This window comes from Myxine glutinosa, chromosome 14 (assembly GCF_964187855.1).
Source record: "Myxine glutinosa chromosome 14, kmMyxGlut1.1, whole genome shotgun sequence".
Taxonomy (NCBI): domain Eukaryota; kingdom Metazoa; phylum Chordata; class Myxini; order Myxiniformes; family Myxinidae; genus Myxine; species Myxine glutinosa.
Genome location: NC_136274.1, coordinates 3619744 through 3645833, shown reverse-complemented (window position 1 = coordinate 3645833; position 26090 = coordinate 3619744). Strand labels below are relative to the sequence as shown.

General features: G+C 46.0%; 1 long non-coding RNA gene across 2 annotated transcripts; it reads left to right on the top strand.

The window, feature by feature from the left end:
- Positions 1-17979: 17979 nt before the first annotated feature.
- Positions 17980-24672, top strand: LOC144888856 (uncharacterized). Of its 2 annotated transcripts, none has more exons than XR_013621424.1 (2): positions 17980-18386; positions 22515-24672. It is a non-coding gene; the product is annotated as an uncharacterized LOC144888856 (long non-coding RNA). The 2 variants fall into 2 exon arrangements; XR_013621425.1 differs by having other exon boundaries at positions 18256-18386; positions 22242-24672.
- Positions 24673-26090: the final 1418 nt, after the last annotated feature.

Sequence of the window (26090 nt, the reverse complement as noted above, 5' to 3'; positions counted from 1 at the left end):
TTTATAGTAGAGGCCAAAGATCAATGACACAAATGAGGAAAAAGAGGATCCAGGACTGTCTTGTGGGATTCACGATGACAGGGAATCTTGATTCAGTATGAGATTAACCGCTCGATTTGTAAAGAGAATTTGTTTGACCACCAGATGGCGCTCAGTCCTTATAAACATACCTCGTGGTGGAATCGGAATCATGGGATGTCCTTACAAACCTATTTATTGACACTGCGTCACAGTAGACTACATTTGTCTTGAAAGGAGAGAACACCCGTCAGAAACATTCGTGGAATGAGAGGGTTATTATTTATATATACGAGTATATACAAAAGAGGGAATTTAGGATTTGTATAAAATGGATTCAACACCATCAGTTATCTAGTCTTGGTTTGAGCCCCAAATGTGTTGACGTAACAAATCATTAATTTCTGCTCCTTTGCTTTTGTAGGAATGGATGCTCTACACTCCATCCTTCAGGTCGAAGGGATGTTAAATCGGGATTTCCCTTCAACAACCAATTGTGCAAGCAAATCCTGCAGGGTGACATTTACTGGCAGGAATAAATCTATACATATGATGTGATAAGTAAGAAAAACGTGACGTCATTGTACCCAAATTGAGAAAACAACGTGTGCCAAGCTTTTCCTGCATTGATACCTTCTTTTTTAATGCATCGACACCTTTTTTTATTGCATCGACACCTTCTTTTTTAATGCATCGATACCTTCTTTTTTAATGCATCGATACCTTCTTTTTTAATGCATCGACACCTTCTTTTTTTATTGCATCGACACCTTCTTTTTTTAATGCATCGATACCTTCTTTTTTAATGCATCGATACCTTCTTTTTTTAATGCATCGATACCTTCGTTTTTAATGCATCGATACCTTCTTTTTTAATGAATCGATACCTTCTTTTTTTAATGCATCGATACCTTCTTTTTTAATGCATCGATACCTTCTTTTTTAATGCATCGATACCTTCTTTTTTAATGCATCGATACCTTTTTTTTTTAAATGCATCGACACCTTTTTTTAATGCATCGTATCCTTCTTTTTTAATGCATCGATACTTTCTTTTTTAATGCATCGCCACCTTCTTTTTTTAATGCATCGATACCTTCGTTTTTAATGCATCGACACCTTCTTTTTTAATGCATCGCCACCTTCTTTTTTTAATGCATCGACACCTTTTTTTAATGCATCGACACCTTTTTAATGCATCGACATTCTTTTTTTAATGCAGACACCTTCTTTTTAATGCATCGACACCTTTTTTTTTTAATGCATCGATACCTTCTTTTTTAATGCATAGACACCTTTTTTTAATGCATCGACACCTTCTTTTTAATGCATCGACACCTTCTTTTTTTAATGCATCGACACCTTCTTTTTTAAATGCATCGACACCTTCTTTTTTAAATGCATCGACACCTTCTTTTTAATGCATCGACACCTTTTTTTTTTTAATGCATCGACACCTTTTTTTAAAAATGCATCGATACCTTCTTTTTTAATGCATCGACACCTTCTTTTTTAATGCATCGACACATTCTTTTTTTAATGCATCGACACCTTATTTTTTAATGCATCGACACCTTCTTTTTTTAATGCATCGATAACTTCTTTTTTAATGCATCGACACCTTATTTTTTAATGCATCGATACCTTCTTTTTTTAATGCATCGATAACTTCTTTTTTAATGCACCGATACCTTCTTTTTGAATGTGAGAGCTTGAAGCAATTAAAAAATTATATATTTATTTTTGGGACACATTATTGCCTGATGGCGTTTGGTGACAATCTCTAAAGTTTGTGTGAATTGTTGTTTTGAGTGAACTTTGTTGTGTATTTTCCTTCTCATTACTGCAAAAAGAATCATGGCGTTCTTATCCAATGTGCAAATGTGCTTTGTTTATTGCAGCTCTTTGAAGTTTCCCGGCGGATAAATGCAAATATTCGAGATTTTGCCCTTAATGTCCGTGAACAGGACAAAAGGAGGACATGTCCTACATGTGTAGACCCTTGACACCACTGGATATCACCTTCTACAGATATAACCCCTTCAGCTTCTGAGATGTGGCAAGCAGCTCAAGGAGCAGAATAACCTGATGTCTGCCCACAAAGCCATTTCAAACAGGATGGAAATATCGCAACTGCCTCTGCAGGTGGCTTGTGGCAATGAGCTTGCGAGCTGCTGTATTGCCTGCACATCCTGCTGTCATTCGCCTATATCAGCTTTGGGGCTGACAAGGCCGTCCGACTGCATGGCTTCTGCGTACATGACTTGGAAACAAATATCCTTGGCTCTTACTGATGAATGTTCGAAGCACCAACCTGGGAAATGGAAACGGATAACTCTTTCGAGGCAACAAAAATAACAACTCCACTAAAAGGTAATTGTAAAAGCAGCCATTTTAATTATCAGTAATGGATACATGAAATTACCTTTGGGTGTTGTCAGCAAGACAAAATCAGCTTAGAAATCAGCATATCTTACATGGAATCGATATTCTGTTTGACACAACAGTGTGCAAGGACAGAAGATGCGCACGAAGCACAATGATTCCTTACATCACTCAGCAATGGCCGTTAGTGACATCATAATTGGCAGCGAGAGACAGCGGCAGAATTCCTTCACTTTATGATACAATAAAAATACACAAAAATTACAAACAAACATCCACTTTCACAGCACATTCAAAATTATGCCTTACTAAATAAAAACCATAACAAACATGTCTTGTCAATCTGGATCGTCAGCAAAGGACCCAGGCATCATTTGTCATTTCAGCCCTTTACGCTCGATACAATCCGGCTGTCTTATTGCGAGACAAATGCACATGCATTCACATGCAATATCCATGTGCAGTTACGAATACAAACACTTCACCCAGGGCAGTGGAAGACCAAATAACCAAAATGACTAACACCAACACACTCACAACATATCCTCCTCCAACCAATCAGACCCATCAACCTATACCTTTGGTCCTGCCACTACCCATACCAATACCCCTACCCATGCCCCTACCCATACGCATACCCATACCCCTACCCATACCCCTACCATACCCCTACCCTACCCATACCCCTACCCGTACCCCTGCCCATACCCCTACCCCTGCCCATACCCCTACCCATACCCCTACCCCTACCCATACCCATACCTCTACCCCTACACATACCCCTACCCATACCTACACCCACAACAATAAGCATACCCACACCCATAGATATACCCACAGCCATAACCACAGCCATAACCATACCCATACCCACATCCATACCCACACCAATAACCATACCCACACCAATAACTATACCCACACCCATAGCCATACCCATACCCACAGCCATACCCCTACCCATAACCCTACACTTACTCATACACCCATACCCACACCCATACTCATGCCCATACCCTTACCCCTACACATACCCTTACCGACATCCACACCCATACCCACACCCATGCTGCCATCGCCGCCACTGCATTTGAAAAGTATCCATGCAGAAAGTAGGCCCATTCTCAATTTATGCCCACAAACCAAATAACAAAAGAACTTTCCAAACTTACAATTCCATAAACCAACATTCACATTTACACAACCACACATTTCCATTTGGAAATCATTTCCATTGTCCTATGGAATCAACCCACCAGGAACCTTCGCACACCACACAACCTTACCCATAAGTCACCTCATTTTCATGAACGTCATTGTGTACATCGATACTTACAGATATAGCATCCATTCCTTTTATTCCCTATTCCTCCCTTTTATTTCCATTTGTTTCGTTTTCATTCATATTTCATATGAGGCCATGGAGCAACATTGCATGAATCGTCAAAATTTTTTCATGATTCATTTGGTGAAAAATAAATCATCTTAAATATAAAGATAACCGCACAAACGGTTATTTCCCAACTGTTTCTGAGAAGATTTTAAAACAAATTACCTGAACTAGAGGAGAAACCCCCCATTTCAGCCTCTTATAAGGGGCGGATCCGGATTGGGAACACAACTCCATGACATCTTAATGTTCTGATGTGTCATACCAAATTTGGTCCATATCGGTCATGTTGTTTGTGAGGAAAATAGGTTTGAAGATTATGAATATATATTGTGAATATTGTTATGTCTGGGGGGTAAAGGAATATCTCGAGCCAGGTAGATCTGTAGAGGTAACATGCTTCGACTGTCATGATAGGGAATCAACCTTGTAATAAGTTCTGTGTTTTAGGCGGTTTGTCGGGATAAGAGTATACCTGTGGACATACAGTCACGTGAAAAAGTAAGTACACCCCATGTAAAGCTTTGACTTTTTCAACATATTTCAACATACAGCTATTTGATCTTCATTTCAACAATATTGATAGATAAAGGTGATATAATATAACAAATATCATGAAACATTTACATTTTGTAGTCCATTGTATAATTTAAATAAACATCAATGCAAATTTCGCATGTGGAAAAAGTAAGTACACCCTTGGCTCTAATAGGTGGTATTGCCCCCTTTGGCAGAAACAACGTCAAGTAGGCGTTTCTTAGAACTGTCTACCAGTCTCTGACATCGACTGGGAGAAATTTTTGCCCACTCCTCCATGCAGACTTCTTTCAGCTGTGCGATGTTTGAGGGGTTTCTTGCAGGCACAGCTCGTTTCAAATCCCCCAACAACATCTCGATGGGATTTAGACCCGGGCTTTGACTTGGCCATTCCAGAACCCTCCATTGCTTTCTTTTCAGCCATTCGTTGGTGGATTTACTGGTATGTTTAGGGTCATTGTCATGTTGCAAGGTCCACCATCGGTTGAGCTTCAACTTTCCGACAGATGGCCTCACATCATCCTCAAGCACCCTCTGGTGCAATGAAGAATTCAAAGTGGATTCTATGATGGTGAGCTGCCCAAAGCATAATATTTCCACCACCATGCTTTACAGTTGGTATCAGGTTCTTGTGGTCAAATGCTGTCTTTGGTTTTCGCCAAACATGTCTTCTGTTACTGTGGCCAAATAGCTCTACCTTTGACTCATCTGTCCAGAGCACATTGTTCCAGAAGTGCTGGTCTTTGCCTATGTGTTCATTGGCAAACTTTACTCTTGCCCTGATGTTCTTTCTGGACAGCAAAAGTTTCCTCCTGGCACACCTCCCATGTACATCCAATTTGTGCAGCCTCTTTCTAATGGTAGACTCGTGCACTTTGACATCAACAGTGGCAAGAGCTACTTGTAGGTCCCGTGATGACATTCTGGGGTTCTTAGAGACTTCTTTCAGCATCTTGCGGTCTGCCCTCGGGCTGAACTTGCTGGAGCGGCCTGGCCTGAACAAGTTGGCAGTTGATTGGACTCTTCTCCACTTGTAGATGATCTTCCGGGCAGTCGAATGATTGATTTCAAATTGTTTGGAGATCTTTTTAAATCCCTTCCCAGACTCGTAGGCATCTATAACCTTCTTTCTGAAGGCCTCAGAGAGCTCTTTTGATCTCACCATGGTGACGCCGCACACTTCAACAACAAAGAGCAAACCAAACTAAATGTCTGAGGTTTAAATAAGACAGGTTCCTCCAAGATCCTATCTAACGATGTTCTAATCATTTGCACCTGAGCTGGTACACCTGATTCAAATTTTAGGGATTTGAAGTAGTGATAAATGTAGGGGTGTACTTACTTTTTCCACATGCGAAATTTGCATTTATGTTTATTTAAATTATACAATGGACTACAAAATGTAAATGCTTCATGATATTTGTTGTATTATATCACTTTTATCTATCATTATTGTTGAAATGAAGATCAAATAGCTGTATGTTGAAATATGTTGAAAAAGTCAAAACTTTACATGGGATGTACTTACTTTTTCACGTGACTGTACAAGGATGTTCGGGTGTTAAATAGTGTAGGGACTAAGATAAACCCCTGTGTGTCAGACCTGGTAGTCATTCCTTTGTCCCTTGTGGCAACGCACTCCGATAAACACTTAGATAGGTCCTTAGTGCACAACAGTAATTAAATTCCCTTCCCTTACAAAGACTGTGGAAGACACGCAGAAAGCCAGGACTTGGTGCCGCCAATGGGGCCGCGGCCGGCCACACCACCAGCTGGCTTAGCAACCAGCCTTGTGGCAGGGCTGGGCGCCACGCCAAGGAGGACTGTTGACTGGGCAGAGAGAGGGGCGAGCAATACCAGACGGGAGGCACTCAGCCAATGGGAGGGCGCCAGTGAAAGGGAACGTGGGAGGAGAATGGACGCAAGGTGATAAAGGGCGTGCTGCACGACATTTTAGCAGCTCTCTCTTGGCTTCTTCGCTGGTCTCTTGGGGCTGCTCTTCTCTTCTTCGCTCTTCGTTCGTGCTCATGTAGGAGATCGACCCTCGGTGCTTTTGGTGCTGTGAGCTAACGGACCTCGTGTGCAACTGACGAGGGTTTAAATCCGTTTGGTCCATCCACGGTCCCTGGTGTTAACCCTGGAAGGGATCGCGCGACAATATGAAGGATTAGGGGAGGGAAGCCATGGTCCCCCTTTCAAGGGGAGATTATGGCCATGTGGAGCAAAACTTGTGGTTTGGGCAAGGCCACGATGCGGCATGGCCAGTCTGGTCTGGATCTGTCTGGAAGTTTATGAGAAGAAGATTTTTGAATGAATTACCAATATTTGGAGGATCCCCCTTTCACCCTCTTTATAGGAGGCACATCCAGATGGGGAGCACAACCCCATGATACCTTGCTGTCCTGATGCACCGTACCAATTTTTTTTTTTTTTTTTGGGGTACAACATCGAGGCTCGTGTAAGAGCTCACATTAATCACAAAAAAACAAACTGACACAAAAAACATATGATAAAGGGAGCGGGAGACAAGATGGGGAGAGAGAGAGAGAGAGAAGCACAAAAGTACAACAGTGGAGAACAGGAACATCGGGAGATCTGTGGGAGGGAGAGGGCTTGGGGGGAGGAGAGGTATAAAAAACACATGCACACTGCTAGGACTTCCAGGAAAGAAGTCAGCATTTCAAAAAAGTGCATCTGGGGTGAATTAATGGGGGTAGAAAGATGAAGGTTTTGGATGATCATTGATGATTGATGAAGACCAGAAAAAGCACAGGGCCCAGAACACTGCCTTGGGGAACTCCAGCCTGAACCGGAAGAGGAGATGAGAGAAACCCATTCAGGGCCACAGGTTGACTACGACGAGAGAAGAAGTCCGCCAGCCATGTGTGGAGATTTTATGGATACCAACGGAGGAGAGTTTGGTGAGCAGAGCGGGGTGCCAGACCGTATCGAAGGCACGTGATATGTCGAGGGAGACAGTTCTAATTTCCTGTTTGGCATTGAGGACCTCCATCCATTGTTGAGACAGCAGAACAGCATGTCCAGAGTAGAGTGAACTGGTCTGAAACCAAATTGATGATCAGAGATCAAGCCATTGGAGAAGAGGAAAGATTTCATATCTGAAGCAATGATGGATGTTGTGGAAAACCATTCAGGTCCACACAACTTATGTCCAACGGTTTGGTTTAATTGCATTTAGATCATCACATCATTCCTGTAAAGTAGAAATACACAATAAGCATACGATGCGACATCTCATGGATCCATTCATATCATTCAATGCAAGCAAGCTAGATATTCTATAAAGGCGTACCGTTAACGAGGCTACCGATGTAACATGTCACAAGGGAGAAGTCTCGGAGCACCGTCGCAGCAACGGGTCTTATAGTCATGCCCCTAGCGGTGACAACGATGACAACGAGCAGCGAGCATCACCCCGGGTTCAGTACAGATACGATTTCACTACATTCACCCCCCCCCCCCCGTCAGAATTATACGGCCGCGTGCGTGGCTAAAAGCGAGTGAGCGTCAGCATGAATAGGGTGCGGAGTATCAGTCGACCCAACCGTATCGGGCCGGGCGGCGAATTTCTCTGCCAGCACGCATTCAAAATTCCCCGGGTACGGCATCTCGTATCCCTGTTACGGCATCTCGTATCCCTGTGTCCCCGGCGTCAGAGGCGCCAACAGGGTCGGGTGACGAAGGGGGTAACTCCAAGTCGTCGGACCCGGGCAGTCTCGACGAGGGGAGGGTCGGTGGACTGTCGGCGATGGGAGCGTCGGGAGAGGCCATAGTCTCATAGATGGGTTCGACCGGTTCGTCCGATTCCCTACTAAGGTCGTCGACCCCGCAAGGGGCAAGGTGACGAACGGAGACAGTAGTCTCACGACCATCAGACGTCATCACACGAGCATGCTCAGGATTAGCCTGGAGAATCTGCACTTTGTCCACTAGGGGGTCGTACTTGCTCGCGCGAACCGCCCGTTTAAGGTAGGCCGGCCCGGGCCCAGCGAGCCAACTGGGCAAAGACCGTATACACCCCGAGCTCCTGGGGTGGTGGAAAAGTCGCTCGTGGGGAGTTTGGTTGGTTGCCGTACTCAGGAGAGCCCGGATTGAGTTCAACGCCGCAGGTAGCGACCAAGCCCATTTATCGAGGCCCCGGCCGAGGGTCCGGAGATGGAGCATGACGGCCCTCCAGATAATCCCGTTGAAGCGTTCGATCTGCCCATTAGCCTGGGGTCTGTACGGCGTGGTGTAACTAGACGCAATGTTGTTTTGGAGCAGATAGCTGCGCACCTCCTGAGACAAGAAGACCGCACCCCGGTCGGTATGGACATAGGCCGGGTAACCGAACATTGAGAACAAGTTCTGTAAGCATCGCATCACCGTGGCAGCAGTCATGTCCGCGCACGTATAAGCAAAGGGGAATCGTGAGTATTCATCAACGATAGTGAGCAGATAGCGAGAGCCGCTCGACACCGGCAATGGGCCCTTGAAATCCATCGCCAAGCGTTCCCACGGGCGTGTAGCCTTCACCAGAGTCCCCATAGGAGGGTTATAGAAACGCGGTTTGATTTCCGCGCAGATAGCGCAGTCGCGACAGATACGGCGGATATCGTCAATCGAGTAAGGGAGATTCCCACTCCGCACGAAATGAGCGAAACGCGTTACGCCGGGATGGCCCGCAGTGGCATGCAGCACCCGTAGGCCCTCCAAAGAGGTGATACCAGCACATGTAGCCGGGCGTGATAAGGCATCGGCGGCCTGGTTATCCTTCCCCGGGCGATATTTGATGGTGTAACAGAAGTCGGCGAGTTCGATACGCCAGCGAGTGATTTTCTCGTTCTTAATGCGCTGGGCGTGTAAGGTGTCGTACATGAACGCAACGCTTTGCTGGTCCGTGATGATTTGGAAGCTCCGCCCGAGTAGGTACGGGCGCCATCGCCGAATAGACTCGACGATCGCATACGCTTCCTTTTCAACGGACGAGTGCCTCCGCTCAGCGGAGGTAAGAGTCCGTGAAAAGAAAGCCACGGGACGTCCCCCTTGGGAGAGGGTCGCCGCGATGGCCTGATCCGAGGCGTCACTTTCGAGGACAAACGAGCCGCTCTCGTCGATGGTCGCTACGGCGGCTCGGGCGATGTCGGTCTTAAGACCTTCAAAGGCCGTCAATGCGGCCGAACTCAGGGGAAAGGTGTCGCAGGCCACAAGGGGGCGAAGTTTCGCGGAGAAATTTTGCACCCATTTGGAGTAATGGGCGAACAGCCCAAGGTCGCGCTTCAGGGACGCCCGATCGCAGGGAGGGGCCATGTCGAGCAAAGGTCGCAGACACTCCTTATCCGGAGAGACAGAGCCATGGGTCACGGTGTACCCCAGAAGATCTATCGTGCGTAGGGAGTATTGGCACTTATCCTCGTTCATAGTTAAGTGATACCGTTGCGCGACCTCAAGGAAGCGCTTCAGATTAGTATCATGGTGCCCTTGGTCATATCCACAAACCGTAAGGTTATCGAGGTAGACGAAAACATCGGTTAAGTGCTCCCGCGCAACGAGGTCATCCATGGCCCTCTGGAAACAAGCGACCCCGTTCGTTACCCCAAAAGGCAATCGTGTAAATTGGTACAACCGCTGCCCCGACTCGAAAGCGGTATAGATACGATCCGCCCTAGAGATAGGGATCTGGTGGTACGCACTACGGAGATCGAGAGTACTATAGACCGAATACTGGGACACCTGTTGCACTAGCGCGTCCATCCCCGGAAGGGGGTAGGCATCCAGCTGTGTAAAGCGGTTAATCGTTTGGGAATAGTCGATTACCATGCGTTTGCGATGGGCCTCGCTGCGCACCACTAAGACCTGGGCGCGCCACGGCGACCTAGTAGGTTCTATGATGCCGTCTTTCAAGAGCTGAGCCGTTTCGTCCGCAATGAATTGCATGTCCGCGCGAGAGTAGCGTCGCGATTTTACCGTGACAGGGGTGCAGTCGGAGGTTAGATTGGGGAACAGCGAAAGCGGCCGGACGTCCATTTGCGCTAGGGCGCACACCGTTAGCGTGTCGTCCGCCCCCACAACAAGAGTGTCAGGCCCACCGAATTCCATTACCAGACGTCCATGCAGCTTACGAAAATCGTGTCCTAGCAGAATATCAGCACATAATGCGGGTAAAACCATAAGGTGTACATCAGGGAAAACCCGTCCCTTTAGCACGAGTTTCAATCGGCATTCCCCCTTCGTGTTGAGCCGAAGTCCCTGGGAAGCCATGAAGATCCGTCTCGTAGACTGCCCGATCCGCCATCCATGCCTGAGCACAAGTCGCTGGTCGATAAAACTATCCGTAGATCCTGTATCCACCAAGGCCTGAACACAATGGCCCTCAACCATAAGGGGAATAAGGGCTTGAGCCAGGCCAGACGAGGCTGCTGGGAGCGGGACTGAGCCCCCCGAATGGGTCGGACCAGCCTCGCGGGTGGATCCTACACCAGCAGCAGTTTTGCGGTCGTGGCCGGTGTCTGCGTTGACCATGAGGAATCCATTATCGTCATCAGAGGGCTTTCCCCAGCATTCCGGTGTTTCGCGATTCAAAATCCGACAATTCTGACGAGAAAAGGCCTCCGTAGTATTTGACAACGCCTTTTGACACTCCTGGCAGAAAAAGGCTTCCGTAGTATCCGAAATCGCCTTTTGACATTTTTGATCGCTTTGACAAAAGGCTTCCGTAGTATTCGAAATCGCCTTTTTACATTTTTGGTCGCTTTGACGAAAGGCCTCCGTAGTATTTGAAAGCTGCCTTAACTCTTTTGACGGGGTGGGGGCCGCCGTTAGCTCGTGGACGACTCGAGGAGTACGAGGGGCTTGGTGAAGTGTCAAAGCCCCTTGCGTGCCCCGAAGTTTGGCCAAGGACACGGCCTTTGTCCCCGATGGAGAATGAGACGGTGGTGGCTGTCCGGTGGCGCCCGTCAAGGACGTCTGAGCGCCCAGCGGGCCGCAGAGAGGGGCCCTCCCCTTCGAAGTCGGGTAAGGCGCCGGGTGTCGGGCTGGGCTCGTGGGCTCCGCTATGAGCCCGTTCAAGGTTGCTGCGCCCGCGTGACCGCGGCTGCGCGAGTCGACGTGCCGCGAGCCACGTGCCGTTTTCTTGCACACTTTCGCGTAATGTCCCTTTAACGAGCACAAATGGCATATAGCGTCACGTGCCGGACACATGACTCGGGCATGACGAGGCCCTCCACAAAAAAAACATGCGGCCCCGAGCAAGGCCTTGGGTCTGCTGGTCGTAACGGCAGCCGTCAGGGCAGGGTCATCCTCCGGAGCATCCCGGAGTTCAGCGAGCGGATCCACGTCCTCGACAGTAGCACTCTCCGGCCGGGCGTGTAGTGAGGTGCCCGCCAAAAGGCGCGTGCGATCATAGGCGTTCGATTGCATCCGCGCTTCAGTAAATACTGTCGCTTGCTCAACCGCCGTAGCGAAGGTCAGGTCGGTCTTCTCCAAGAGTTTGAGTCGTAGTTCCTGGGAGGAGACCCCTGCTATGAAGGCATCTAAAAGACGATCATCCTTAGCCTGCTCGGGAGTCCGTGGCTCCCTGACGCTGTCCAGCAAAAGCTGCCGGAGCTCCTGGGCGTAATGGTCCATCGCTTCGTTGGGTTGCTGCCGTCGCGTTTGAAGCAAATAACGCGCATACACCGGGCTTTTTTCTTTTATGTAAAGCCGCTTGAGCTCCGCGATGGTAAGATCATACGTCGTGCATTGAGCGATCGCGTGGTAGACCCGGTAGTCGATTTTTGAGTGTAGAATCGCTAGCTTCGCGTCAGCCGTCGGAGCGGTCTCAGGCTCATCAAAGAGATGCTCCAGTTGTCGGAGCCAGTGCTTGAGCTGCAAGCCTCCGTCCGTGGCTTGTGGGTCGGCGCTGAAAATGGACACCGTCAGCGTCTTGTTGCCAGCCATGTCTGCAGATCTTAAATGCAATTAAGTGTTGTGGAAAACCATTCAGGTCCACACAACTTATGTCCAACGGTTTGGTTTAATTGCATTTAGATCATCACATCATTCCTGTAAAGTAGAAATACACAATAAGCATACGATGCGACATCTCATGGATCCATTCATATCATTCAATGCAAGCAAGCTAGATATTCTATAAAGGCGTACCGTTAACGAGGCTACCGATGTAACATGTCACAAGGGAGAAGTCTCGGAGCACCGTCGCAGCAACGGGTCTTATAGTCACGCCCCTAGCGGTGACAACGATGACAACGAGCAGCGAGCATCACCCCGGGTTCAGTACAGATACGATTTCACTACAATGGATTCCATGACTTTGCTGATATTTGGGAAAAGGCTGATTGGTCTGTAGTTGTTAGGATCTGTTTTTGCACCTTTTTGTGTAAAGTGGTGATGTTGGCTGATTTCCAAGCAGATGGCAGATGACCTTGAGCAAAAGAGAGGGTGAAGAGAACAGAGAGAGGGAGTGAAAGAGCGGAAGAACAGGATTTTAGGACCCGTGGGCTGATGCCTTCAGGTCCAGTTGCAGAATCAGAGTCGAGGATTGACAGAAACTTCTCCACCTTGTCAGGAGGAAAGGACACAGAGTCCAGGAGCAGCTGGGTACGACTGGGTATGGTGGGTACGGAGAGGGATGGGTTTGGGACACAAGATGTAGAGGCAAACACAGAGTTGAGGCATTCAGCTTTTTCATGTGCGGAGTCAGCCGTGTGGCCGTTTGAGGTGAGGGAGGGAATGGAGGGGGAACAAACACCAGAAACAGATTTGACCAGATGCCACCAGGATTTGGAAGAGGGAGACAGATAAGAGAGTTCGGTCTTGAGAACGGTGAGATATTGTTTCCTGGCTCTCCTGATGGTGGACTGGACACACACTTGTTTCGGGCTTTGTGAAAGGAAATGAGATTTCCTTCCATTGGATTTGCTTTCCAGGAGACGAAGGCAAGTTGTTTCTGGGCAACAGCCTCACCACAAAATTCCGAGTACCATGGACGGGAGGAAGGGTATGACAACTGAAGACGAGATGGGATAAATCTGTACATGAGAGAGAGAGCAATTTACTTTGGAAGAATTCCCAGGATGAGTTGGATGTCAGAGGTGGTAGAGATGGGAGACCAGTCCAGATGATTGATGGCTGCTTGAAGACCGTGCCAGTTGGCCTGAGTGAAATTCCAGACTCGTCGCCGCTGAGGAGGATCGCTGAATCGCCGAATCACATTCTACTATCAAATGTGATTCTAGTTGGCACAGGAATATTTAACGACCTCCATAATCTCGGGTTTAACTCTCCACTCTTTTGTTCCTTCCTTGATCTTATCCTTCAAATGTTTCTGATTCTGTCCGATCCCACTCTTCCTTCCACCAATTCAAATTGTAGGCCATCAATGTACACTTACAGTGTCTTCAGAAAGTATTCAGACCCCTTCACTTTTTTCACATTTTGTTGTGTTGCAGCCTTATGCTGAAATCGTTTAACTTCATTTTTTCCCTCGTCAATCTACGCTCAATACCCCATAATGACAAAGAGAAAACAGGATTTTAGAAAGTTTTGCAAATTTATTAAAAAGAAAAAACTGAAATATCACATTTACATAAGTATTCAGACCCTTTGCTATGACACTTGAAATTTAGCTCAGGTGCCTCCCATTTATTTTGATCATCTTTGAGATGTTTCTACACCTTGATTGGAGTCCACCTGTGGTAAATTCAATTGATTGGACATGATTTGGAAAGGCACACACTTGTCTATATAAGGTCTCACGGCTGACAATGCATATCAGAGCAAAAACCAAGCCACGAGGTCGAAGGAACTGCCTGCAGAGCTCAGAGACAGGATTGTGTCGAAAAAAAAGATCTGGGGAAGCCAACAAAAAAAATTCTGCTGCATTGAAGGTTCCCAAGAGCACAGTGGCCTCCATGATTCTTAAATGGAAGAAGTTTGGAACAACCAGGACTCTTCCTAGAGCTGGCTGCACGGCCAACCTGAGCAATCGGGGGACAAGGGCCTTGGTAAGAGAGGTGACCAAGAACCCGATGGTCATACTGACTGAGCTCCAGAGATCCTGTGTGGAGATGGGAGAAACTTCCAGAAGGACAACCATCGCTGCAACATCCCACTGATCTGGGCTTTATGGCAGAGTGGCCAGACGGAAGCCTTTCCTCAGTGAAAGACACATGAAAGCCCACATAATCTTGTTTCTCACAATCTGAGAGTTCTTTAGGTGCTTTTTTGCAAACTCCAAGCTGGCTTTCATGTGTCTTTCACTGAGGAGAGGCTTCCGTCTGGCCACTCTGCCACAAAGCTCAGATCGGTGGAGTGTTTAAAAAAAAAAGAAAAAAAAGTATATACTGTATATACACGACATGACCAAAAGTATTTGGACACTCGAACATCGAACATCTCATTCCAAAATCATGAGCATTAATATGGAGTTGGTCCCCCCCTTTGCTGCTATAACAGCCTCCACTCTTCTGGGAAGGCTTTGCACTCGATGTTGAAACATTGCTGTGTGGATTCGCTTCCATTCAGCCACAAGAGCATTAGTGAAGTCGGGCTCTGATGTTGGGCGATTAGGCCTGGCTCGCAGTTGCCATTATAATTCATCCCAAAGGTGTTTGATGGGGTTGAGGTCAGGACTCTGTGCAGGCCAGTCAAGTTTTTCCACACCGATCTTGACAAACCATTTCTGTATGGACCTCGCTTTGTGCACTGTCATGCTGAAACAGGAAAGGGCCTTCCCCAAACTGTTGCCACAACGTTGGAAGCACACAATCATCTAGAATGTCATTGTATGCTGCAGCGTTAAGATTTCCCTTCACTGAAACTAAGGGGCCCAGCCAAAACCAGGAAAAACAACCACAGACCATTATTCCTCCTCCATCAAACTTTACAGTTGGCACAATGCATTCAGGCAGGTCGCGTTCTCCTGGAATCCACCAAACCCAGATTTGTCTGTCGGACTGCCAGTTGGTGAAGCGTGATTCGTCACGACAGAGAAAGCATTTCCACTGCTCCAGAGTCCAATGGCGGCAAGCTTTACACCATTCCAGCCGACTCCTGGCATTGTGCATGGTGTTCTTAGGCTTATGCTCGGCTGCTCGGCCATGGAAACCCATTTCATGAATGCCCCGACGTACAGTTGTTGTGCTGACGTTGCTCCCAGAGGCAGTTTTTAACTCAGCAGTGAGTGTTGTAACCAAGAACAGACGATTTTTATGCGCTGCGTGGTTCAGCACTCGGTCGTCCCGTTCTGTGAGATTGTGTGGCCCACCACTTCACGGCTGAGCTGTTGTTGCTTCTAGACGTTTCCACTTCACAATAACAGCACTTACAGTCGACTGGGACAGCTCTAGCACAGCAGAAATTTGACAAACTGACTTCTTGTAAGTTGGCATCCTTTGAGGGTACCACGCTGAAAGTCACTGAGCTCTCCAGTACAGCCCATTCTACTCCCAGTGTTTGTCTATGGAGATTGCATGGCTGTGTGCTTGATTATATATACCTGTTAGCATTGGGTGTGGCTGAACCAGCCGAATCCACTAATTAAAAGGGGTGTCCGCATAATTTTGGTCATGTCATGTGTATGTATATATATATATATATATATATATATATATATATATATATATATATATATATATATATATATATATATATATATATATATATATATATATATATATATATATATACATGTCGAGATCATGCCTTTTATTGTGCCTTATGTAATTGTGGTTTGCATTTAATAATGGTTGCTTTGTGAAAAGGATTAAGCTTACTATGTTCCCTCTTGTTTTGAACTATGTTTTATTGTCCAACTGTGCCAAAAAATGTAGAAAGATAGTGAAACCGCTTGCTCCGTTAGACCCCCTAGTGAAAACGCGTCTGTCTGTCCTTGACCAAAAGCCAACATGGAAGATAAGTTTTAAGAATGTCACGGTGCTCTTTCTCCCTCCCGCATCTTGCCCTTTGCTCATGCCAAAGAAGATAGGACAAGGGTGGGGGTACTGGTCAACGTTTCCCCCATTGTGTATTATACTGCTGAAACTTGCCAAAATTAGCAGAGATTTTTATCACACTCTGCAAGTATATAAGGAAGTTCTTTCTGTAAGGAACTCAGGAGTGTATGTGGCCATGCTGTTCATTTGTGAAGGGTATGACTCTTACACCCTCCACAGCGCTGTGATATTGGTTCATCATTAAATCTTGTTATCTCTTGAACTCAAGGTGTGGAACATGGTTCTATTCTCGTCATTTTGGTGTCAGAAGTGGGATCCGACTCTGAGCGATATTTGGGAGGCAGACCCTGTGGGGACTCAGCGGAGAGGCTGGCCAGCACTGATTCGATTAACGTGAGTTTTCATACTGAGGGGTCTTTCCAAATTGAGCTCCGTTCACTCACTCAGGCTGTCTGTCTTCCATTTCGTCGTTCCGTGCTTGGATCACGAACAAATTGGAATCTGGTGTGTAAGTACAGGCCTATTTGGCTCGGGTAACAAGTTGTCTATTGATGAACCAAGAAATGGGGGTCAGTTAGCAAAAAGGGGGGACTTCTTGGTAAAGCCAAGAACTTCCCAAGCAGGGCAGTCTAGAGACAAGATGGAGTTGATGGGGTTGATAGTAACCAGAGAAAGTATTGGCTGCGGACTAACGGAGGGGACCCAAGGAGGATGGCCAGGATAAGTGTTAAGCTAAGTTAAGAAGGGAGAACCCCTTTTAGGAAAGCCCTGGCATGGGTGATAAGTTAGACAAGTTAGAAGCGCTATACAAGCATTGACCGCGAGTTAGCGCCGCGGGAGGACCGGATGAGGGAAATATCGGCGCGGTAAACTAGAAGGCAGGATTTTTCGGTGGATGGCCTCGGGGCGCTTCCTTGCGCCTTGTACGCATCACGAGCTGCTTCTTGCAAATGGGGGTCGTGCTGCCGTGCGCTGGGAGCGACCGCCTGGGTGCATGGACGGGAAAATGTTCCGTGCACGTTAATTAAATATCTTAAGGGAGATTAAGGTATGTCGGAGTAATACTCAATCTGAAGTAAACTAGAATGATTTGAGTTCTGGAGACGGAGTGCGTGTATTCGACGCATTCGGGTGGCCGAGTCAGGCGAATAAAGGATTAAAATGAGCCAGGTAAGATGCGGCTGGTTGCACCTTTATAAGGATATGGAAGAATAAGGATAAGAATGGGTAATAGATATTGGTGTTAAGAATACTCCGGCGTGAGTACTGTGTTAAGAGAAGGGTATTACAGATCGGGGGGCGGCCCGATCTTCGACCCGCTGGAGGGACTAGCCCAAGGAAGGTAGGATGATGAGTATTTTAAGTTAAGCTACGCACTGGATGTGTGTATCTGATAAACCCCCCCCCCCCCCCCCCCCTCAAGGCCTTCTTTGTCCTGTCTCAGGATTTAAGGCATGCACATCCGGTGCAGTTTTTACCCAAAGGAAGGAGTTCTGACAATATGCTATAGGCAGGTCAAGTATTAGCTCTATCTGGACAAGAGATGAGGTTAGATCTGGAGAAATAAAACAGAGAGGATTATAATGTACGAGGTGTGTGGAATCCAGCTGTGAACACGCGAGCCGAGACATGCAGGCAGGTTGCCGGGGCAACGGAGTAGCTGCCTCGCGGGGAACAGCGAGGTGGGACAGAATCGAGACAGGAATGCGGACCGTGCTGTGCACAAGCAGGGGACGCATTCGTGTGTGTGAACAATGCGAGTGATGAGGTAGCTTGAAGTGATGTGTTGGAGTGAGCACATGTATGTTGTGTGCTGAGTGGAAGCAGTGCTGCATTGTCGAGCATGCTTCCAAGGAAGACTTTGGGATGCTAGAGTTGGAAGCGTTTTGTTTTGTATCTCAAGGGAGATATTGGTTATTTCTTATATGTGGAAATAGGAAATGTTTATGTGATTTTTGGAGAAGGATAAATTAAACTGGAATCAGAAAAGCGCAGGTACCAGATAGGAGAAAGGCAGGAGAAGTGCTGAGACTTCAAAAGCACAGGAAGAAAGAAATCCAGGTAGAAACCAAGGGATGGATCGGCTCACAGCAAGGAGCCAGGTAAGTTCACAGGTAGGTAGGATTGGAGTGTGCATGAGTGTGCATAAATTTATACTGTATTGTATGGAGAATGAAGGGTCAGTCACATGGTATGTGTGTATAAGGGAATGAATGATCTGTCATTGCAGCGTGTATTTGTGTTTATTGTGTGTGTGTCATTGATGTGTGTCATTGATTGACAAGGGGTTCCCCAAATTGCCTGCGGGCATTGGGCAATCCGGATGAGTACATTTAGGAAGAAATAAGAGGTATCAGTTTAGATTTTGAGATGCCATGTGGGACTCAGTCTGCTGGGGAAAATTGGCAGGGAATAATGAGTATGTTATGGAGAGCATGTGTAGGCAGGGCTTTAAAACAAGTGTTCAATTACATCCCCACATTAACGGCTCTCCAGATGTAGCAAGGGAGAATGGGAGTAAAAGTCAAAAATGATAGGCTGTCAACCGACTGGGTGTTTATTCAACGGCATGGCCGGGGCTTGTATTTGGCCGACTTGGGATGGCAGAATGCGTTGAATGAAGGCAAGAATGACATGTGATGCTGGCGTGAGTCCAATCGGAAGGATGGATGGTTATGGTTTCACCCGGTCTGTTTATCTGTCTGTCTGTCCGGACACGGAGCTCTTGGGAGAGCCAGGATGGGTTGGGGTGACCAAGATGAATGTGGACAATATATTAATTGTTTGCCATTGTGAAATTTTGCCCTCGATTTGAGACGAAGACATATGGCATTTGCTGTCGGGCTCAGGTTGGCTGGTTTCCTCAGCTCTGGAGGATCAGAGCGGGTGGATATTTTAAGTTGATACTCCTATGACAAATGTTGATACTCCTATGTGATGCGGGGTATGTGTGTGGTGATGGTGTCTGGGGCCTCGGGGTTTGCCCCTGCCTATTTGCCGGTCTGTCTGTCTGTTACATTTGACCCTCAGAAAAGGTTTCGTGAAAGGGGTTACACTTGATGGGCCAACTTATGGACAGGAACATGGAATTTGTACAGAATGCAGGCGATAACCCACCTGTGTCTATCTCTGTGTGTGTGTGTCCGTATTTGTCTGACTTTCTGGCTGTCCATGGAGTCATGTCTTTGAACACTGATTTTGAGGGAGTTGCGGGTGTGCCATGGAGTTCAGGTGCACCTGCGGTGGTTGGAAGGTGGTGGTGGAGCTGGTGCGAGGATGCACGCTTGGATTAAAACATGTATTTAATTATCTGAGGATGTGTGCCAAGGTGCAGTGTGGATCAATTAAGGGAGAGGGCACTTCGACTTTGTACATCCGTGGACTTTGCCATGCGTGTGAAAGCGCAAGTCGATGATAATAATGTCTTGTCCAGCACAATATTTTCGCAACTATGGAATGTGCTCGAATTCCATGTTGGTGCAATGCGAGTGTGATTCCTGCCATGCATGCCGCGAGAGATACATTGTTTGTGATGGGACTGTGGCGAAAGGTTGGATAGCAATGTGTAGAATATAAGATGCGTCGGTACATTTGTGTTGATCGATGCGCCGAAAAAGAAGTTGGAGGCGCGTGATGGAGTTGCAGGTGCGGACCAAAGCGGTGTCCGCCGTGTTTACTGGGGGTCGAAAGTCACTCCCTCAGTGTCTGCAGACTTGTCGTTCGGCAGTGTCGAAAGACAGGTTCGATTGTCGGTCTGTCTGCTTGATTTTCGGGTCTCACTCTGAGTATATGGTATATACTCTGAGTATATGGTCGTTTTCTGTTTTGTGCTTTAATGGTGGTTGATTTGACTTCCCTGAAAGGGGGACAATAAATATTTGGTGTTAGCTGTTGTCATTTCGGATGTTTGCAGTTGTAATGTGGAGCCAGTCTGTCTGTCCGACTGGGTGTGTCTGACTGCGTCTGCAGATATGGATCAAGGAGGAGCAGTGTCTGCGGTGTCTGTTATGGTGTCGAATGTCATTCACTGTGTCTGCTGACGTGTCGTGTGACTATGGTGACTATGATGGTGTGTCCTGGCGGGAAGAATCGTGGCAGCCTACAGATTTGAATGGAATGGCCTCTGTGAGACCATCCTGTTAGTACGTTGGGGGTTCGTCTGTCTGTCTGTCTGTGAATGGAAACTCAGAAAATTGAACTGGACTTCGACAGAAGGCAGGTGGGTGGTCACCTGCTGTGAATTGTGGTGGAACATTTGTGATGTCCCCTAATACGAGGGGACGAATTGGTTTGTAAATGTGTTGTGCAGGTACTTTCTCTGTAGGTAGCCAAATTCTACCTGGGGTAAGTCAAGGTGGAGGGGAGTTGTCTCTGATGCCTTGCTCCACGGGGCAGTACTATTGTTGTCAAGTCTCATGTAATCTTGGTTAACGTATATCTACGGACAAGAGCTGCACTTTATTTTAGTAAGTGACTGGGAAAGTTTGTTTTAAAAAGTGCCAGTGGAGTTGTTTAGAGTTATGGAGGTCACAGCTCGCTGGAACCTCTTTGTTTATGTTTGGCTGGCTTACACTGGCTAGTGTATGGGAAAAAGGGGGACTGAAAATGCTTTGAATTTGCAGCCTGGCGGACAAGAGCTGTGTTTGGGAAGGTTAGAATCCAGCATTTTGCAGCCCTGAGCAGAGGGGATTGCCCATTGGGCATGTTTAGGATTTAACAGAGTGGTGGAGGTCTGTGGAAATATGAATCCAATGTTTGATGTATACTGTGTTGGTGTGCTCTGAGTTCGAAGGAAGATGATGCGATTATTTCAGATTTATCATAGTTAAGTTTGAGAAAGTTGATTTGAAGCCAGGATTTATTTCAGTGATGCAGTCCGTCAGGATAGAGTTGAGCAGTGGATTTGTGTCTGTCAGAGGTAGGATTTGAATCAAGAAAGGGCGGTGCCGGTAATGTTAAAGGTGCGATTCCAGGTAGGGCCAATTAGGCACTTTGAAGTGATTTACATCGGAATGCATCTCATGGAGGACTCCCGCTGTTCAAGGAAGGAAAGGTGTGAAATAGTGACGTCATCCTCGCTGGAAATGTGGTTGGGAATGGCAGGATTGACGCGAGAGTCACAGTGGGTGAAAAAATTGACCAACATGAGAATTAGGTCTATTTCAATAAATAGATCAGGTTATTTTCTTTTTATTATTTGTTTATTGGGCAGCTATTGGGCCAGAGGCTAAAACAAGTGTCTGCAACAGGTGCATGGGATGCTAAGAGAGGTATTAGAGGACATTGGATTAACTTTAAATTGAAATGAAAATTGAAAAGGTGGATTAGGAAAATGAGTTTGTTCAAATAATCGTGGCATCTGTGGGATGCAACAATTTTGTGCCAGAATAGTGTATGGGGAACCGTCATCTGGGAAGCGTCGTTAAATGGCAGTAGGTTTAGACAGGTATTGAAAGGGTTCGTGCAATGTCATTTTGGGGCACCACTCGACACAAGAGTGGTAGAGAGCTGAAGTAAATTCTGCCAATATGATGCAATAGGGTGACAACTGAGTTTTGTTTGGAAAACTATTTGTTTGCAATCTTGGTTCGTACATAAGCTGGCAAAGAGATTATGCCAGTCTGAGGGAGTTTGTGTCCTTTGGATGGGAGCTGGAGCCTTGTAGGGTTGGGGCTTGTGGCTCGCCATTGTCTGTCTGCCAGTTATGGTGGGCAGAGGGAAGAGGGGTGATACTGCTCTGGCCTCTTGCTTGGCAGAATTGAGTGTTGCTGGTTTTACCCCTGTTCAAAATTGAGCTCTCGAGAGCTGATTAACATTAGGATGCATCTCTCGATGGACCCCTGGCTGGTCCGAGGTGTGAAATATGGTGACATTGTCTTGTGGACACTTTGTGAGTGGCTAGACATGCGCCTGAAAGGGGAAATTGTATTCATAACTCATGTGGGTTGTGTCTGAAGGAAAGGTTTGGGAGGAAGTGTGAAGAAGGTCGTGGAAAGTGCAAAGATGATTGGATTGGAAAGTCGACTCAGATGGATTATTTGTCAATGACAGGTGACTGCAGGAATTGTTGAGGAAGTAGAGGAAAAGGTTGTAAAATGTTAATGGAAAAGACAGGAAATAAAGGAAAGTGGTTAGTTATGGACTGTTGTTTTTGAGATAAGAAGGTGATACAAGGGGTTGGCTTGCACTGGGGGGACCAATGAATGTAAAGTTTAAAAACGTTGTGTTAGATTGCTACATGCAGAATGACCCCAATCGAGGAGGTGATTGGAGGCTGGTGAAGATTGGATCACGGCTCTGCAGACCAGATGAACAGAACTCCACCAGGTATGTGGGAATCACATCAATTGAATTATTGCTCAAAGGGAGGTGATAGAGCAAAATGAAGAAGATTGTCATGGGGACCGCAAGGCTAACCCCCGCTCTTGCAGGGAAATGGCTTTGGGAGGCTAATTGTTGTTGTTTTGGTAGACTCTAGGTTCTAAAACCTAAGGCAAAATGCATAGGAGGGTAAAGTTGGTGATTGCGGATGGAGATTAGCTAGAGAACTTGGAGACGATTTCGTTATTTTTCAGATAATTTTTCCAGTGGGTTTATACTGGTGTGAAATTCGCGTATCTAGGAAGGAAGGGAAAAAATGTCCAGGTATTGATAGGATAACAGTGAAATTTTGAAGGGGAGAATACCGATTATTTCCATTGACCAAATGGGGGGGGGGGGAATGGTTGGTAAATCATGTATTATTAGATGTAGGGAAGATGATTAAAAGGAAGGTATTTTCGGAAATTGGTGAAAGTAAATATGGCATTTGAATTTCCAGACACGACACAGGAAATGCGGCTATGAATAAGCCAACCATCTGAGAGATAAGGTAACTAAATGCCAATTGGTGGGACGGGGGGCTAGGAATTTGATCATGGTGTGTGTAAGAAAGTATTTTTCAGGATGGACGATGAAGAAACCGCCGTCGGAAGACCATGATCTTGACCACAGAGGCCGTCGACCTGAATGGGTCCTACAACAAGGCAGATGTGACCGGCGCTTCAGAAGATTGTATTGATTTTTGTGATGACTCTGATACTTGTGTTGAAAATCCCTTGTGGGAACTGGCTGATGCCTGTATTGATGTTTGTGATGACTGTGATACTTGTGTGGTAAACCCCTTGCGTGTACTGGCTAACGCCTCTTATGTATTACAAGCTCACAGCTGTACACCCCCTTCCGACCCAACTATGGATCTGATTGCGACGCTGGGTCTGGCAGTCGAGGGACCCGACATGGATATCCTAGACCCGCAAGCCGACCAGGCGTCCATGGGAGACTTTGACATAAAGGAAGTCCCTCTCTTTGCTTCAAATGTTTCGGATCTCTTTGCTTCAAGTGATTCGGATTTTAATGCTCTGTACCCTGACCAGGAACATGAGACACAAGATACTAACAACATTATGTATTCCCCAGAACAGCAGCACGTGAGAGATCTCATGGGCATGATCGTTGATTAACTTCGAAGATCTGCAAGGACCGCATCTGCAAAGGGTGGGGGGAGCAAGTTCCGCAGGGGAGGTTGTTGGCCCCCTGGCGGAGCAGAACCTCATCTGGACCAGAGGCCTTCGTTGTGGATCCGAAACGTTAATGGACTTTCATGTTCTGAGCCTTCATGTTCCAAACACGCACAACATGACACCTTTCAAACATGCATGCGAGGTACTTTATGTGGTGGCATGCCCTTGGAGGACACACATACAACACTCAATAAACCCCGATGTGGCCACATATAACACTATACTCTTTTGCTTTGCAAATAAAGCCGATGTGGCCTGGTCTCTGTGATACGTAGTCTCGTAGAGACCAAATGGGGGAATGTCGAGATCATGCCTTTTATTGTGCCTTATGTAATTGTGGTTTGCATTTAATAATGGTTGCTTTGTGAAAAGGATTAAGCTTACTATGTTCCCTCTTGTTTTGAACTATGTTTTATTGTCCAACTGTGCCAAAAAATGTAGAAAGATAGTGAAACCGCTTGCTCCGTTAGACCCCCTAGTGAAAACGCGTCTGTCTGTCCTTGACCAAAAGCCAACATGGAAGATAAGTTTTAAGAATGTCACGGTGCTCTTTCTCCCTCCCGCATCTTGCCCTTTGCTCATGCCAAAGAAGATAGGACAAGGGTGGGGGTACTGGTCAACGTTTCCCCCATTGTGTATTATACTGCTGAAACTTGCCAAAATTAGCGGAGATTTTTATCACACTCTGCAAGTATATAAGGAAGTTCTTTCTGTAAGGAACTCAGGAGTGTATGTGGCCATGCTGTTCATTTGTGAAGGGTATGACTCTTACACCCTCCACAGCGCTGTGATATTGGTTCATCATTAAATCTTGTTATCTCTTGAACTCAAGGTGTGGAACATGGTTCTATTCTCGTCATATATACTACGTATATACATATATATATATATATATATGTATATATATATATATATATATATATATATATATATACATATATATATATATATATATATATATATATATACATATATATATACATATATATATACATATATATATATACATATATATATACATATATATATACATATATACATATATATATACATATATATATATATATATATATATATATATATATACATATATATATATATATATATATATATATATATATATATATACATATATATACATATATATATATATATATATATATATATACATATATACATATATATATATATATATATACATATATATATATATATATATATATATATATATACATATATATATATATATATATACATATATATATATATATATACATATATACATATATATACATATATATATATTGTAACGATTTTGAGAAGTGTAACGGGTTTTGAGAAGTGTAACGGGTTTTGAGGAGTGTAACAATTTTGGAGGAAGGGTAACGGATGTGAAGAGTATGGTTTTGGTATGGTAACATCCTGGTAATGTAAATAATGGTCGCAGCCGTCCTCCTAATTAATTTCATAGAACATACACGCAGGTCACAATATATCTTTTAAATAGTGTATTTCCTTATTCCATGTAGGCTAAGTATGTGTTTTCCACTAGATTGACTTTGCATTGTATCAAACAAAATAAGCGTAGGCCCTTCCAATTTCCCCAAAACCTCCCTTCCATTTGCCTTCCGCATTTTGGTCGGTTTTTCTCTTCAACCACCATTGGCCATGAAACAGGGTCGGAGAAGAAAGGCGTGTCTCCACCTCGTCAGAAGAGGGCAGGAGTGAACCGGCCCTAACAGCCAATCAACACCGCGGTGAGTGACCCGGTAGGCGTGCCCTCGGAGCCGGCGGCTTAATTCCGCCGGAGGTGATAAAAGCGAATGTAAGGAACTGCTTGACGAAGAGGCCTTGAGAGATACGCTGGGGGATGACCTGGAAGAGGAGCGCAATCCACCGCAAGCCCTACCTACCTACCTGCCTGCAATATCCCCTGTCGTTGGAGAGACGCGCTGAACGGAGGGAGACGGCTCCACCCCAGGAAGAGGAGCAGGTGTGCCGAGCCAGCGCGTGACGGCCGCGGATACGCGACGGAGGTTTTCCCGCCAAAACCGCGAGGGGTTGAAAGCTGCGGCCTCCGACCTTGCCTTCCTCTCAAGCAATCAACCTCGAGCCATTACCTGCCTGCAATATCCACCGTGTGAGTGTGAACGTCCTGTCCTACTCGTTTGTCTTGGGGATTAAGTAAATGAAATAGAATAAGTTAACAATGCACTGTGTGACTGCTCTTTTCCATCTATTGCT